Source organism: Hevea brasiliensis, chromosome 15 (assembly GCF_030052815.1).
Source record: "Hevea brasiliensis isolate MT/VB/25A 57/8 chromosome 15, ASM3005281v1, whole genome shotgun sequence".
Lineage (NCBI taxonomy): Eukaryota > Viridiplantae > Streptophyta > Magnoliopsida > Malpighiales > Euphorbiaceae > Hevea > Hevea brasiliensis.
In genome coordinates, this window is record NC_079507.1 from 56,676,581 (window position 1) to 56,691,562 (window position 14,982).

The 14,982-nt window shown below is 37.8% G+C and overlaps 1 long non-coding RNA gene and 1 other non-coding gene across 2 annotated transcripts; one reads left to right on the forward strand and one right to left on the reverse strand.

The window, feature by feature from the left end:
* The first annotated feature begins 264 nt into the window (after positions 1–264).
* Positions 265–371, forward strand: LOC131174372 (small nucleolar RNA R71). Its single transcript, XR_009144620.1, has one exon. It is a non-coding gene; the product is annotated as a small nucleolar RNA R71 (small nucleolar RNA).
* A 4,103-nt stretch (positions 372–4,474) lies between these two features.
* Positions 4,475–5,167, reverse strand: LOC131173883 (uncharacterized). The gene is made up of 2 exons (XR_009144187.1): positions 4,843–5,167; positions 4,475–4,752 (listed from the first exon to the last, which is right to left on the reverse strand). It is a non-coding gene; the product is annotated as an uncharacterized LOC131173883 (long non-coding RNA).
* Between the last annotated feature and the right edge of the window lie 9,815 nt (positions 5,168–14,982).

The following is a 14,982-nucleotide window of genomic DNA, read 5'->3' on the forward strand; positions in this document are numbered from 1 at the left end:
CTTAGCTTGTCCATTTTCCTTGTTAAAGCATCAAACTTAGCATTAATCATATTCATGGCATCAAGCTCAAACATACCAGCTGGTTTCTTGATCTCATTCCTCTCACAACTCCATTGGTAGTTATTATAAGTAATTTTATCTAGAGCAGAAGAAGCTTCATCTTCAGATTTCTCCATAAGATCACCTCCAGAAGATGCATCAATTGTACTTCTAATAGCTGGTGAAACTCCATTGTAAAAGTGTTGAACAAGCATCCACTTAGGAATCCCATGACTTGGACATCTCCTTTGCAAATCTTTGTATCTCTCCCATGCTTCATATAAGCTCTCATCATCTCTAGGTTTGAAAGAAGTTAACTCATTTCTTAGCTTAGCTGTCTTGCTTGGTGGAAAATATTGAGCTAAAAATGCTTGAGAAAGTTCATCCCACATTGTGATAGAACCCGGTGGCAAAGAATGTAACCATTCTCTAGCTCGGTCCTTCAAAGAGAAGGGGAATAATCTGAGTCAAATTGCATCATCAGAAACTCCATTTATCTTCAACATATCACTGATCTCAAGAAAGAGCGCTAGATGCACATGTGGACTTTCATTCGGACTTCCCCCAAATTGTGATTGTTGTACCATCTGACAGAGTGCAGGCTTCAATTCAAAATTATTAGCTTCTACTCTTGGTTTTGTGATACTTGGCATGAAATCCCCAATGTTAGGATAGGCGTGATCCTTCACAGAGAGATTGTTATTGTTGTTAGCCATTTCTTCTTGTAGCAGCTCTTGCTCTTGTGCTCTTTCTTGTTGTTGTTGAGCTTTAAATTCAGCTTTTCTCCTCTTAGATTCTGCTCTTAAAGCTCTTGTTGTCTTTTCTATTTCTGGATCAAAGAATAAATTGATTTCTTCACTTTTTATCCTTCTCATAAAATAAAGTACCTGAAAAACAAAATAAATAAATTCTCAAAGTAAAATGGTAAAAGAAAATAAAATAAAATGCCCAAATTAACCAAACAAATAATCGTTCAATATCAAACAAAAATCAAATCCCCGGCAACGGCGCCAAAAACTTGTTGGGCATATCCGCAAGTATACGGGTCGTCTCAAGTAATAGAGTGATGAATTAAGTATCGTTCCCATGAGAATTTGTCGTTTGAGTACCAAACTATGAATGAAGCAATTATTTGGGCTTATGATTGGTGAATAAATAGTAAATATAAATGAGCAAAGTAAATTAATTAATCTAATTGGAATGGGTAAAGAGCAAGCAAATAAATTCTAAATCTAGATGCAATTGAACTAAATTAATAACGGGTAATTTAAATCAAAGTATAATTATGTTTAAAATGATTCCAGAGTTGGGGGTTTATGCATAAATTAATTAGGATTTGTCTTGGGTATTCCAATTTTTAGGAAAAAATAGAGTTTGAAGGTGATTAATTCTAAATTCCTTTGATATCTTTTTCAAGTAAACTAAAGTGTGTTTTAAAATAACCAAACCTACTTTCGTACGATATTTGATTAATTTAAAACCCATTAAGTTTTGTAACCAATCATTAATTCCTCTTAAAACCTTAGTTTATTTCTAAATCTAAGTAATTTTAAGTTCCAATCTTTGATTATCTATCAATGACTTTCACTTTTCGGTCTTTCAATCAAAGATTAACACAATACCCAATGGGTACCAACATTAGGCAAGTAAATCAAGCGCACAAGGAAGGAATCAAAACTCATATTTATATAAAATATGGAAATACCAGGTCCAAATCCATAAATTAATCTAAAACATGTTTCCCCAACTCTGAAATCCAAAGAATTTACTCACTCATGTTGGTATTTACAAGGAAGATTGATGGAAAAGTAAAGAAAAACATGATAAGAGGACTAAAATAGAAAAACTCAGGTAGAAGAACCCAAAACTCTGATTTCTGGAGCTCCAAAAGATGGTTGCAGCAGCTCCTCCTCAGAAAATGGCATCCTCCTCTCTCTCTATTTATAATTCTTTTCTTTTCTTTTTGTTTCTTCCTCCTTTCCTCTTGTGGCAAAAACTAGAAAATGATGCTTTTATATGGTCCCAAAGGTTGCCCTAAAAATAGATAAGAGCCAAGGAGTGGATAGAAAATGAGGTGTAAAATTATCCAAGTCAGCAGCATTATTCACGTTCTGGGCAGTCTGCTTAGGGTACTGCTTAACCCTAAGCAGCTTCTTCAGTAAATTTCAGCCTCTGGTTGCACTGTCTGCTTAAGGTTAAGCAGACCCTCAGCAAAGCTCGGCAGGCTTATAATAAAATGGGTTTTTCTGCTCATGCTTGAATTCCAGCTTGACCTGTGCTGCACCTTAAGCACTGCCGCTTTACCCTAAGCAGGATCTTAAGCAATTCTCGGCAGGTTGTGGAGTAAAAGCTTGAATATTTAGGATTTAAGCCGTGCTTGACTTTCAGCTTGAACAGACTTAAGGTTAAGCTTATATGACATACCCCAAGCAACATCATAAGCAAAGTCTCAAGCAAATTTCAGCTAACTTAATCTTTCAAGGCTTGATTTCTTCAACTTTCCTCCACGCTTAAAGGACTCCAAATTTCTTCAAATCACTTCCTAATGCACTCATTGATCTTCGATTTGCCACAAAATCCTATCAAAAATAACAAAATTACAAAAATCAAATATAAAGTATCTAAAGTTAACAAATAAGCTAAAATAAAGCTAAAAATATAAAATATACTAAAATATAAGGGCAAAATGGATGCAAAACTACCCTAAAATGCCTATATGAAATGAGTGTAACAGGCCTACAAGAATTCTAATCTAGGTCCAATCCTTCAAACTCTAACTCGGGTCCCTAACTCCTCTACAGTCCAAATAATTATTTTTAGCACTTTAAAAATTATAAAAACATTCCTGGAGGTCTTCTACATCGTTCTTATATTAATTAAAATCATTTTACTTAATTTTACTAAATCAGGAATATTTTATAGATTTATCAGTTAGTTTAAACAAGGAACAAATTGTAAAATTTGAGTTAGGGACTACTTTTATAAATTTTACTACTTGGAACGCGTCCTGGACATTTGAAAATGCTGGGATCGACTATAATATTGATTATATTCTGAGACAGGCCACCAGGAAGTCGGATCAGGCCGAAAACTCAGTCTTGGGCGCTGGTGAGCTAATATCGATCCGATTGCACCTAAACAAAGCCCATAAATTGTTAAAAATTATTACATAATCATTTTTAATTTATGGGAATCGAAAAGATTCGAAAATCTTACCAAGCGATGTGGACTGTCCGATGATCGCCTTTTTCAAACGGTGTCCGATCGGAGTGGGATAGGTCCCATCTCAAAGGTCTCGATGTGCTAAGTCCATCGATGGTCTCAGATCGTCAATTCGATAGTTGGATTACCAGAAATCTGATCGAAAATCAAAATAATTCAAATTCTTACGTTTCTTTTTAGTTTTAGTAAGTAATTTTATTAATTTAATCATTAAGCTTTAACATTAGTTTTAGCAAGTCAATCATTTGTACCTAAATTATTTAAGCCAAACTAAGTCGTTTTAATTTGTAAAAATATGTTTTTCTGGTGAATTCAAAGGAGCCCACTAATAGAAGTCCTAATCAATATGACAATATGTCATATTAGAAATTTGATGATGTTCATCTATAAAATAATTTAATTATTAAAACTGAAATAAAAATGAAAAATTATCATCAAATTGATGAAATTAAAATTTTAGTTGAAAATGTCTGCAAATGTTTAAAGCTTTTTAGACATTAGGCTTTTTTTTATACTTAAAAAAATTTTAGAACATATGTTATCAGAATTTGGAGTTTTGACCTTTTATATTAAAATATAGATATTTAATTAATAAATAAACTGAATTACTAATTTAACAATAATACAATAACAATTAAATCTTAATTCTAAATTAATTGGAGTTAGCTATATGATCATTTTTCGCCATTTAACTTTGTTTAAACCATTCCTATGTAAGGATGGGATTTACAAATAGAAAATCAATCCCTCTGGGGGCTGTCATTAGGAATAAGTATGGTAATTGCAAGCTTACTGTCTCCTATTAAAAAGGAATCTTTTGTGCGGAAGAATATTAATAATTAGAATAAATTTTATTATTAAGAATCCATAAATCATAATAAAAATGATAACCATTTATTTTCAAAGTTGGTCATTGCCGCATAACATGTACATGAAATCGTAAGAAAAATCTTGAAAATTAACTGTACAAAATTCGATAAAAATGTCAATATCATGGAGAGAAAAAAATTTTCTAATAATTACACAACAAAAACGTTGTTAAATTATTAATTGCAATTCTAAAAAAGAAAGGGTAGCTATTACTAGCTGCATATATGCCTGCCAATTTACTCTTAACCAACTAATAGATTTCAAAGCGAATTTATAATTATAATCACTTGATAATCAGGGGTTTAGACTTATTATAACATATCACAATGACTTTTCCTTGAGATAATATTAAAGTTGACAAATTTTATTTTAACAAATTAAATTAATACAGTATATTAACCCATAAATAACAAAAATTTGATGTTTCTTGGAGTACATATTCTGCTATTTCATGCATAGAAAGGCTTAGGCCGTGAATAGTCATCCTTAATTGATAGAAGAAGAGAACACCTTCAACCGATACGCCACTGCCCTAGTGTCCCTGTCCAGCAGGTGCTGAATCGCTTCCACTAGCAGAAGCTTTGCTTTCCTCAAAATATTTTTGCTGCTCACTCTTCTCCTCTGCAACACCAAATAAATTAATAAGTAATTGCATAATGAGGAAATATATAAAAAAATATCTTATGTGTTTCAAGCATGATAATAACATACTGGGTTTCGGGATTCTGGCTTGTATAGCAGACACCTTCTTAGATGAAGACAGTGGGGCCTGTGCAGGTCTAGCTGACAGAACTGTTTCAGACGAGAAGAAGAGAAACAAAAGCAAGTTGATAATGCATAAAAATACAAGATAAAAGCTTCGCTATGCCATTTTGTATGAAGAAAGACAAGTTAATTTTCATTGTTCCTCATCCTGCTTGTTGTTCCGCTTTTATATATACAAAACAAATTAAGGACTTGATTACTATAGTATTAAGAAGCAGGCGATAGGCTAGACTACAGCAACGTGAAAGTTGGTCGAAGTCTCCGAGGAATTGCCGCGCGTTGTTGGAAAAGCAATGTGTGAAATCTGAGGTTTTTTCCAAGAAATTATAATGCAAGTTGTGATACAAGCACTTGCGCCATCGTTCTTTTCCGCGTGGGTTGAAAATTTGAATCTGTGGTTCGATAGGTGCAAGAAGAATTTCCCAAAATTAGCAAAAATCTTTCGTGGGGTGCAAGAAATTATGATATATATATATATATATATATATATATATATATATTATATAAGCAAATTTTATTACATGAAAATTTAGGAAAAACTTAGTAAATACAGTTCAAAACTCGGTCAATACACAGTCCATATTTATATACATAACGAGTTTTTTTTTTTCTTTTCATTAACATGCTACTTTTTTTTTTTTTGGCCGTGCTTCTAGCTTAATTGAAGGAATTAATTTGGTTTTCTTTTCCTCAAAGTTTTCATGCTTTCCTTTATTTTTCTCTCCTGCAACAGTTTATTGCAAGAAATTTTGCATGCATTAGTAGTCAATAATAAATATTGGTTTCCTTTTTCGACAATAGAACAACGAGGGCTTATTTAAACTTACTAGGCTTGGAGATTTTGGTTGGATCAGCCAACACTGCATCAAATGAAAACACATGTAATAGGGATCATACCAGCAACAAGCAAGCTCCGGCTACACATATTTTTTTATTTTTTTTAAACTATGAAGAATAGGTATGTTTCTATATTTTCCTTGCCTAGATATTTATAGGGAAAGCAACGATTCTGAAACTGAGTAAGAAACTACGTACTTGTGGGACAAGGTTTTGGAAATTTTCCATTCAAAAAAAGGAAAATGAAAAGCTTTTTCCATGGCCATGGAATGGAAGAAGGACTGGACGATGAAATAAGCCCTTTTTGTTAAACATTACATATAACATCTATGATAAACTTGTGAAAAAAGTTATGTGCTTGGTAGGTACTATATTTTTTTAATATGTATTTCTTTTATTTAAAATTTTTATTTATTTTTATTTTTGAATTCAAGTTTTATTAATCATTTAAATCAAAGAAGACCAACATAGAATTAGAAATCAAATACTTTTGATAGATTTCTATATTTTAAGCTTATGAAAAGTTGGAATTTGAATTCCTACACCTATTTGATTTCAAATGTGGAATTCTATTAAATTTCTTCAATTAATTTAGCAAAATTTTTTTTTTAATTCCATTCATATGAATCAACATATAAATGAATTTTTTAATATAAAATTGGTGGATTGAATATATCTCTTGATATATATGCTTTGGGTCTGTATAAACTAAGCCTAGTTGCTTATTATATTAAATTTATTTTCTCATTTTATATACATATGCTGATTATCATAAAACTGAGCCTAGTCCAAAAAATTTTCAAAAAAAATTTTATTACAAATAATAGTCTAGTTGATAAGTGAACATAAACTTTTCAATTTCTTTTTTTAATTAATGGAGTTGCAATAAGTTGGGTAATAATTAGTGGGCTACACAGAAAGAAGTAATCCTATCCTTTTCTCACTCTAAGGTAAATAATCTTATAATAAGTAGATGGAAAGAGTAATCCGTACTACCTGATTGGCACTTTTCAAATCTTTTTAATAGAATTTGAGAACATACTATAAATATTATATTTGCGAATTATGATAATTATTAATTTTCAGCATCAACATTGGTATGTTTTTCTTTATAATGAGAAAATAAATTTAATATAATATGTCACGACCCAACCTATGGGCTGCACCGGCACTAGGACCTGGGCCAACCTAAAGCCCTCGAGGCCTGTAGTAAGCCTAACTATTCCTCAACCCAACTCTAAGGCCCATTTGGGCCCAATTTCAAGAATTCAACTGGACAGAGTCCGGCCATAAAATGGACCTTTCAACGGGGAGTTTTTGACTCACCCGACCTATAAACACAATATATAATCAATTGGGGAGCTCAGCTCACCCTCCACATACTCAAATGTCATAAAAATAAATGGGAGCTCAGCTCCCTCATCCAGTCCAACATACATGGATATAATAAGTTTACAAGCCCATCATGGTAATTATATTATAGACCCAAATCAAATAAATATTTCTAACACATGCGAAAATTCTAGGAGTTAATAGAATTATACAAATATTAATAAATGACCTGTGAAGAAGAAAAGCAAGTTAACCACAACAAATATCCTCCTGTAGCTTGGAAAAATAATGAACAGGAGTGAGTGTTTAACTCAGAGAGTAAAATATTAATTTTAACCATAATCTCTATAACTATCTAAAGCTAATGCACCCTGTAAAGTGAAATGGAATATCGGTAATATTTTCACATCATAATAGCAAAAAGGTAATTTGGAGCACTCACACACCCCATAATATCAAACAATACATATATGGGAGCTGATCCCCTATACAGCCCTCTTAATCCAAACTGTGCCAGCGAAGAACTCAAGCGCGGACTTTCGCTTAATAAACCAAATCGAGGTCCCAGCGAAGAACTCAAGCCGTGTCTACCCCGAAGGACTGGGTCCCAGCAAAGATCTCAAACCGTGTCTACTCGTCCTGTCCATAGCCAACACCACATCACACGCACGCTAAAGCATGCACACTGCTCCAAATTACCACAACAACATTCATGGCACTTTAACAGTTGTGAATGCAAAATAAAACGTGCCTAAAGTTTAACTACATAGATACATATTTATAAGTGATGCATGGACATGTTTGAACGTATAATAATACGTATAATAATATCGAAATTACAATTAAAATTTAATATTTTACTCACAGACTCAACCGAAGTCACTGTGACGGCTGGGCGGAGGAGGAAGGCTGTCTCGGCTCACCTGATAATTTTATTATAATTATTTAATACAATTGACTCAATACAAACAAAGAAAAAGGCCAAAGATGTCCTAAGTCATGCCGAAAATTCGGTAGAGTCTCCCCTATACCTAGGACCTACCCAACCTACAAAAAGGCTTAAAACACACTTCCATATCCACAAACCATATATCCACAACTCAATCACATCACACAGCCCCTCCTGGGCCCATCCAAACAGTCATCAATCAAACATGTAAAATTGCGATTTAGTCCTCATAATTTAACCTTCTTGCAAAAACTACCCAAATGAGTTCTAAAAATTCTAAAATTTTGCCCCGCGGTCCTTAGCAATATTACTAAGCTAATGCAAAAAGAATCATAATTTTCTGAGCTACCACGAATATTTTATGAATTTTTAATCCAATTCAAGCACTAGAAAATTACGAAAAAAGTAAGGTTCGGGTTTACCTATGCCAATTCCGACTCTGGGGACGCTCTCAGGACGTTTGGCAATGGTGGGGTAGCCAAAATCTCCATCCAATTCTAAGACTTTTTCAGTAGCCGGTCTGTCTGGCCGGAAACACAGGGGTTAGTATATAATTTTTATGAAATTTTCTAAGCTCATTTAATGCTAGGAAAAATACTACGAAGTTTCATGGGACCTACCAAAAAACGATATCGAAAAATTTTGAAATTTATATTGCCGCAAAGCTCTCGACGAGTGGAGCGCTCCGGTACTCTCGGTTTTCTCTTGGGGTTCACAGTTTGCGAGAAATCTAGCCCAAAAATCGAAATGGGCTAAAACTTCCAGGACAAAAATTGGGCAAACCGCTCGATGGATTTTGGTGTTCTTAGTATCTATGGAAAGCTTTCGAGGTGTAGATGGTGTTTGACACAAAACCCGGCCCAATCGATGGCCGGATCGACCGGATTTCAGCTGGGAAGCCAAAACGGCACGAGCGCACAGGTGGGTCTTCGCGAGCATTTTCCTGTCGCCTGGAGCGTCGGCCGGCCATGGGGAGGAGCTTGAGCAGTGCGCCGGCGAGGTGGGGAAGGCTGGGTGGCAGCGGCGCGGCCTGGGGAGGAGAGAGGAGAGAGAAAACGGGAGAGAAAGGAAGAGGGACGGGATGCACGAGGAAGGGAAGAAAAAAAAAAGAAAAGGCTAGTCCGATTTGACTGGTCCGATCCGGTCCAATTCGATTCGGCCTTTCCGATTCAGGATACAAAATTTTGAATTTTTACTCTGCCTTGGGACCGAAAACGAGGCCCAAAAATTTCGAAAAAAATTCTAGAAAACTCAGAAAAATTCGCATACTCCAAATATATTTTTAGTTTTGCCATGTGGTCTTTAAATTAATTTTTAAAAATCATCAAAGTTTTATATTTTCGAAAAATCGAACCCGATTTCTAAAATCCGAAAAATCTCAAATAATTTCTCAAAATTTAATTAAAATAAAATATCAATATTACTCACAAAATAATAAATTTAAAAATTTATGGTGTTACATTCTTCCCCCCTTATAGAAAATTCATCCTCGAATTTTTACACAAGGCAGAATAAAGTATAGAATTACACATTGAATAAATAAGGGTACTTGCTACGCATGTCCCACTCTGACTCCCAGGTGCACTCTTCCACTGACTAATTCCTCCACAAAACCTTAACCATAGGGATCTGTTTTGATCTTAGCTACCTCACTTGGTAGTCCACTATGGCTACAGGTTGCTCCTCAAACGTCAGATTTTCTTTCAGCTCTACTACATCCGGCTGTAGCACATGAGAGGGATCAGGAATGTATTTCCTGAGCATAGAGATGTGGAATACAGGATGAACGTGGGAAAGGTTGGGTGGTAATTCCAACCAGTAGGCAACTGCTCCAACCCTATCAGTAACCTCAAAAGGTCCAATATACAGAGTTTCCAACTTGCCCTTCTTTCCAAATCTCATGACTCCCTTCATCGGAGAAATCTTTAGGAATACGTAGTCACCTACTGCAAACTCCACATCCCTCCGTCTGGGGTCTGCGTAACTCTTCTGCCTACTGAAAGCAATTTTCAATCGTTCCCTTATTAAAGGAACTATCTCTGAAGTGTACTGCACTAGGTCTTTATCATGTACCTTTGCTTCTCCCATTTCCGTCCAACACAGAGGAGACCTACACTTTCTGCCATATAGTGCCTCATAGGGTGCCATCCCTATGCTGGAATGATAACTGTTGTTGTAGGCAAACTCCACCAAAGGTAGTTGATCATCCCATTGACCTCCCAAAATGCAAAACACACATGCAGAGCATGTCTTCTAGTGTTTGGATTATCCTTTCGAACTGTCCGTCTGTCTGAGGGTGGAAAGTGGTACTAAAGTTCAACTGCATGCCAAGTGCCTCCTGCAACTTCCTCCAAAATCGAGAAGTGAACTGGGGCCCTCTGTCAAATATTATGGAAGCCGAAACTCTATGCAATCTGACTATTTCTCGAATATAGAGCCAGGCGTATTATGCCACAGAATATGGAGTCTTCACAGGCAAGAAATGAGCTGATTTGGTTAAGCGGTCTACAATTTCCCATATCGAATCATATCCTCGCATGGTACGAAGCAAACCATTCACAAAATCCATAGTAATCATTTCCCACTTCCATTCTGGGATAGGGAGCTCTTGCAACTTCCCTGATGACCTCTGGTGTTCAAACTTCACCTTCTAACAAGTCAAGCACTTTGACATGAAGTCTGCTATGTCTCTCTTCATACCATTCCACCAATAGCTATCTTTCACATCATGGTACATCTTAGTGGAGCCTAGGTGGACATTGTACAGTGTATAGTGTGCCTCTCGCATGATTTCATTTCTAAGATTATTCACGTCGGGCACACATATCCTGAAACCTTGCATAAGGGCACCATCATTGGCAAATCCAAACTCACCACCTTCACCCTGCTATACTCTTTCTATGATCTTCATCAATTGCTATTCTTTGTGCTGGGAAACTCTAACTCTGTCTCGCAGGTCTGGTCTCACTGAAAAATGAGCCAACAATACCCTCTTATCGGAAAGATCTAAGATTAGACCTTGATCCATCAACTCATGTACTTCTTGAATCAACGGTCTCTTCTCCACTGATATGTGCGCCAAGCTGCCAGAAGATTTTCTGCTCAAAGCATCTGCTACTACATTGGCCTTCCCAGGGTGGTACTGGATGGTACAGTCATAGTCCTTCAGAAGCTCCACCCATCTCCTCTATCTCAAATTTAAATTCCTCTGTTGGAAGATGTACTTCAAACTCTTGTAGTCGGTGTATATCTCACACACTTCACCATACAGGTAATGTCTCCAAATCTTTAGTGCAAAGACTACAGCCGCCATTTTCAAATCATGGGTGGGGTAGTTCTGCTCATGCCTCTTTAGCTGTCTTGAAGCATAAGCCACTATTTTTCCATTCTGCATCAAAACACACCCTAAGCCAACTCTAGAGGCGTCACAGTACACGGTATATCCTTCACCACTCATCGATAATGTCAACACAGGGGCGGTGGTTAGACACACCTTAAGCTTCTGAAAGCTCTCCTCACAATCATCTGTCCAAATGAATGGAACATTCTTCCGAGTTAACTTAGTTAGGGGAGCTGCTATCCTAGAAAAATCCTGCACAAAATGCCTATAGTAGCCAGCTAGGCCCAGAAAACTTCGCACCTCAGTGACTGTTGTAGGCCTAAGCTAATCAGTTACAGCCTCAATTTTCTTGGGATCCACTTGAATGCTTTCACTAGAAACCACGTGTCCCAAGAATGAGATGCTTTCTACCCAAAATTCACATTTTGAAAATTTGGCATATAGCTGGTGCTCCCTCAAAGTCTGCAACACCATTCTCAAATGCCACATGTGTCCTTCCTCGGTCCGAGAGTATACCAAAATGTCATCTATGACTACGATGACAAAATGGTCCAGGAATGGCCTGAACACCCTATTCATCAAGTCCATGAAGGCTACTGGTGCATTAGTGAGTCCAAAAGACATCACCAAGAACTCATAATGACCATATCTTGTCCTGAATGCTGTTTTGGACACATCCTCATTCCTGATTCTCAACTGATGGTAGCCTGAACATAGGTCTATCTTAGAAAAGAATCTAGCTCCTTGGAGCTGATCAAACAGATCATCGATCCGAGGAAGTGGATACTTGTTCTTCACAGTCACCTTATTCAGCTGTCTATAGTCAATACACAACCTCAAGGACCCATCTTTCTTTCTCACAAATAGAACAGGAGCACCCCAGGGTGAAGTGCTCGAACGTATGAAACCCTTGTCCAAAAGCTCCTGTAGTTGCTCCTTTAACTCTTTCAATGCTGCTGGTGCCATCCTGTAAGGCGGCATTGATATGGGGTTTGTACCCGGCACAACATCAATGCAAAACTCTATTTCCCTTCCTGGTGGCAACCCTGGAAGCTCCTCAGGGAAGACATCCATGAATTCTCTGACAACAGGAACATTTTCCATTTTGACACCTTCTACAGATGTATCTCTTACCAATGCCAAATACCCTTGACATCCACGCCTCAACATTTTTCTAGCACTAATTGCTGACACCAAATTATATGGAGCCACGCTCCTGTCACCATCAAAGCTAAATTCTTCCACATCAGGTATGTGGAAATACACCTTTTTGTTCATGCGGTCTAAAGTGGCATAATGAGTTGCCAACCAATCCATTCCCAAAATTACATCAAAATCTATTACTGGTAGAGGAACCAAGTCTGCTGGGAGGATTCTTCCATCCACTACTACTGGGCTACCCAGAAAAACCATATCTACATATATGTTTTCACTAAGCGGGGTAGCTACAAACAAAGGGCATTCTAAAGTTGTAGGGTTCCTACCCAATCTCATGGCAAACACTGGGGAGACAAATGAGTGCGTAGCACCCGAATCTATTAAAACACGAGCCTCATAGGAACAGACCAGAAGAATACCTACCACAACTGCATTGGAAGCCTGAGCATCCTTGTGGGTCAGGGTGAAAACCCAAGCTTGACCCCTACCCTGGGTTGCAGAACCCTAATACTGACTTCTACCTCCTGATCTGCCTCCAAATCCATGCCCTCCTTGTCCTCAGTCCTGTTGGCCACTGAACTGACTGCCTGTCATACTGGAAGCACCAGGATACAACTGACGAGGGACATTTGCAACAGAACCTTGTGACCCCATCTGTGGCTCGCTAAACACGAGGCATTCCCTAGCAAAGTGACCTGGTTGGCCACACCTGAAACATGCTCATAAACCCATCAGACAAGGTCCTGAAAGTCCTCTTCCACACTGTGCGCAAGGTGCCAAGGAGGATCCTGAACCAGACCCGAAACTGCTGTATCCCGAACTGTGACCACTACTAGATCCATACCCTGGTCTGAATCCTCGAGATTTTTGTCTAAAGCCACTCCTCTTATTCTTGCTTCTTCCTCTGTAATTAGTTTGGCCTCCGCTGTCCGGAGCACCCATGTAGGGAACACTTGAAGAACCCTCTGCTCTATTTTTCTTTGCTCTTCCACTGTCATCTCCGGTGTAGCTAATCTCAATCTGTCAGGCTCGATCAACTACCACATCAAAAGACTGATCAGACATCATGGCCAGGTTTGCATACCTCCTGTCCAGCCCCTTCAGGAACCTTTTCACCTTCATACTTTCTGTAGCCGCTGCTGTAGGGGCATATCTGCTCAATTCCAGAAATTCTGTAGCATATTCATCTACAGACTTGCCATTTTATCTTAAGGCCTCAAAGGCCCACTGCTTTTGATCTCTGAAACTTTCTGGTACAAATCTATTGATAAACAGTTCCACAAACTGGGTCCAGGACAAACCTTCCATCCGAGGTAATATGTAGTCACTCATCCATTGTCTAGGCATAGGCCCCATAACATGCTGCACACACTCTATGAGCCTCCTATCAGTCAACTGCAACTCCATCCCTGCCTGTTTGCAGGAATCCAAAAATCGATAAGCATCATCTGACACATCATAAGTACCAGGCACTAACTTCTTAAAATTTATTATTTGTTTGTACGGTTCCCCTCTTGGTGCGGTGGACTGCTGCTGTTTGAGAGGGTGGACCATATACTGTGCCATGATATCGATGGTTCTCTGCAAACCAGCTAGAGTAGCTGCCATTGGGTCCATGGGACCCTGTGCCATAAAAGACTGATCCTGAACTAGTGGTGGCTGCTCCTCTACTTGAGCAGCTCTAGGCCTCCTACCCCACCTCCTTGGGGTAGGCGCCTCATCCTGTGCTGACACCTCGTCAGGCACATCTGGTTCTGGTGCAGTGGCAGCTTTCCTACTTCTACACATTTTCCTGAAATTCAGCAGCATTAGCCCACAAAATTTCAAATCAGCATGTTACACAGCTCTATAGACTCATATTTACACATAATTATATGAAGCAGAAACTAGAAGCAAAGATAACAATGCAAGACGAATGTGGACCCTATTTTCCGCATGTGACTCCTATTAGACTCTTCCCAACACTTTAGACAATTATTCCCTATGAATCTGGAGCCTACGCTCTGATACCACATTTGTCACAACCCAACCTATGGGCCGGACCGGCACTAGGACCTGGGCCAGCCTAAAGCCCCCGAGGCCCATAGTAAGCCTAACTATTCCTCAACCCAACTCTAAGGCCCATTTGGGCCCAATTTCAAGAATTCAACCGGACAGAGTCCGGCCATAAAATGAACCTTTCAACGGGGAGTTTTTGACTCACCCGACCTGTAAACACAATATATAATCAATTGGGGAGCTCGGCTCACCCTCCACATACTCAAATGTCACAAAAATAAGTGGGAGCTCAGCTCCCTCATCTAGTCCAACATACATGCATATAATAAGTTTACAGGCCCATCATGGTAATTATATTACAGACCCAAATCAAATAAATATTTCTAACACATGCGGAAATTCTAGGAGTTAATAGAATTATACAAATATTAATAAACGACCTGCGAAGAAGAAAAGCAGGTTAACCACAACA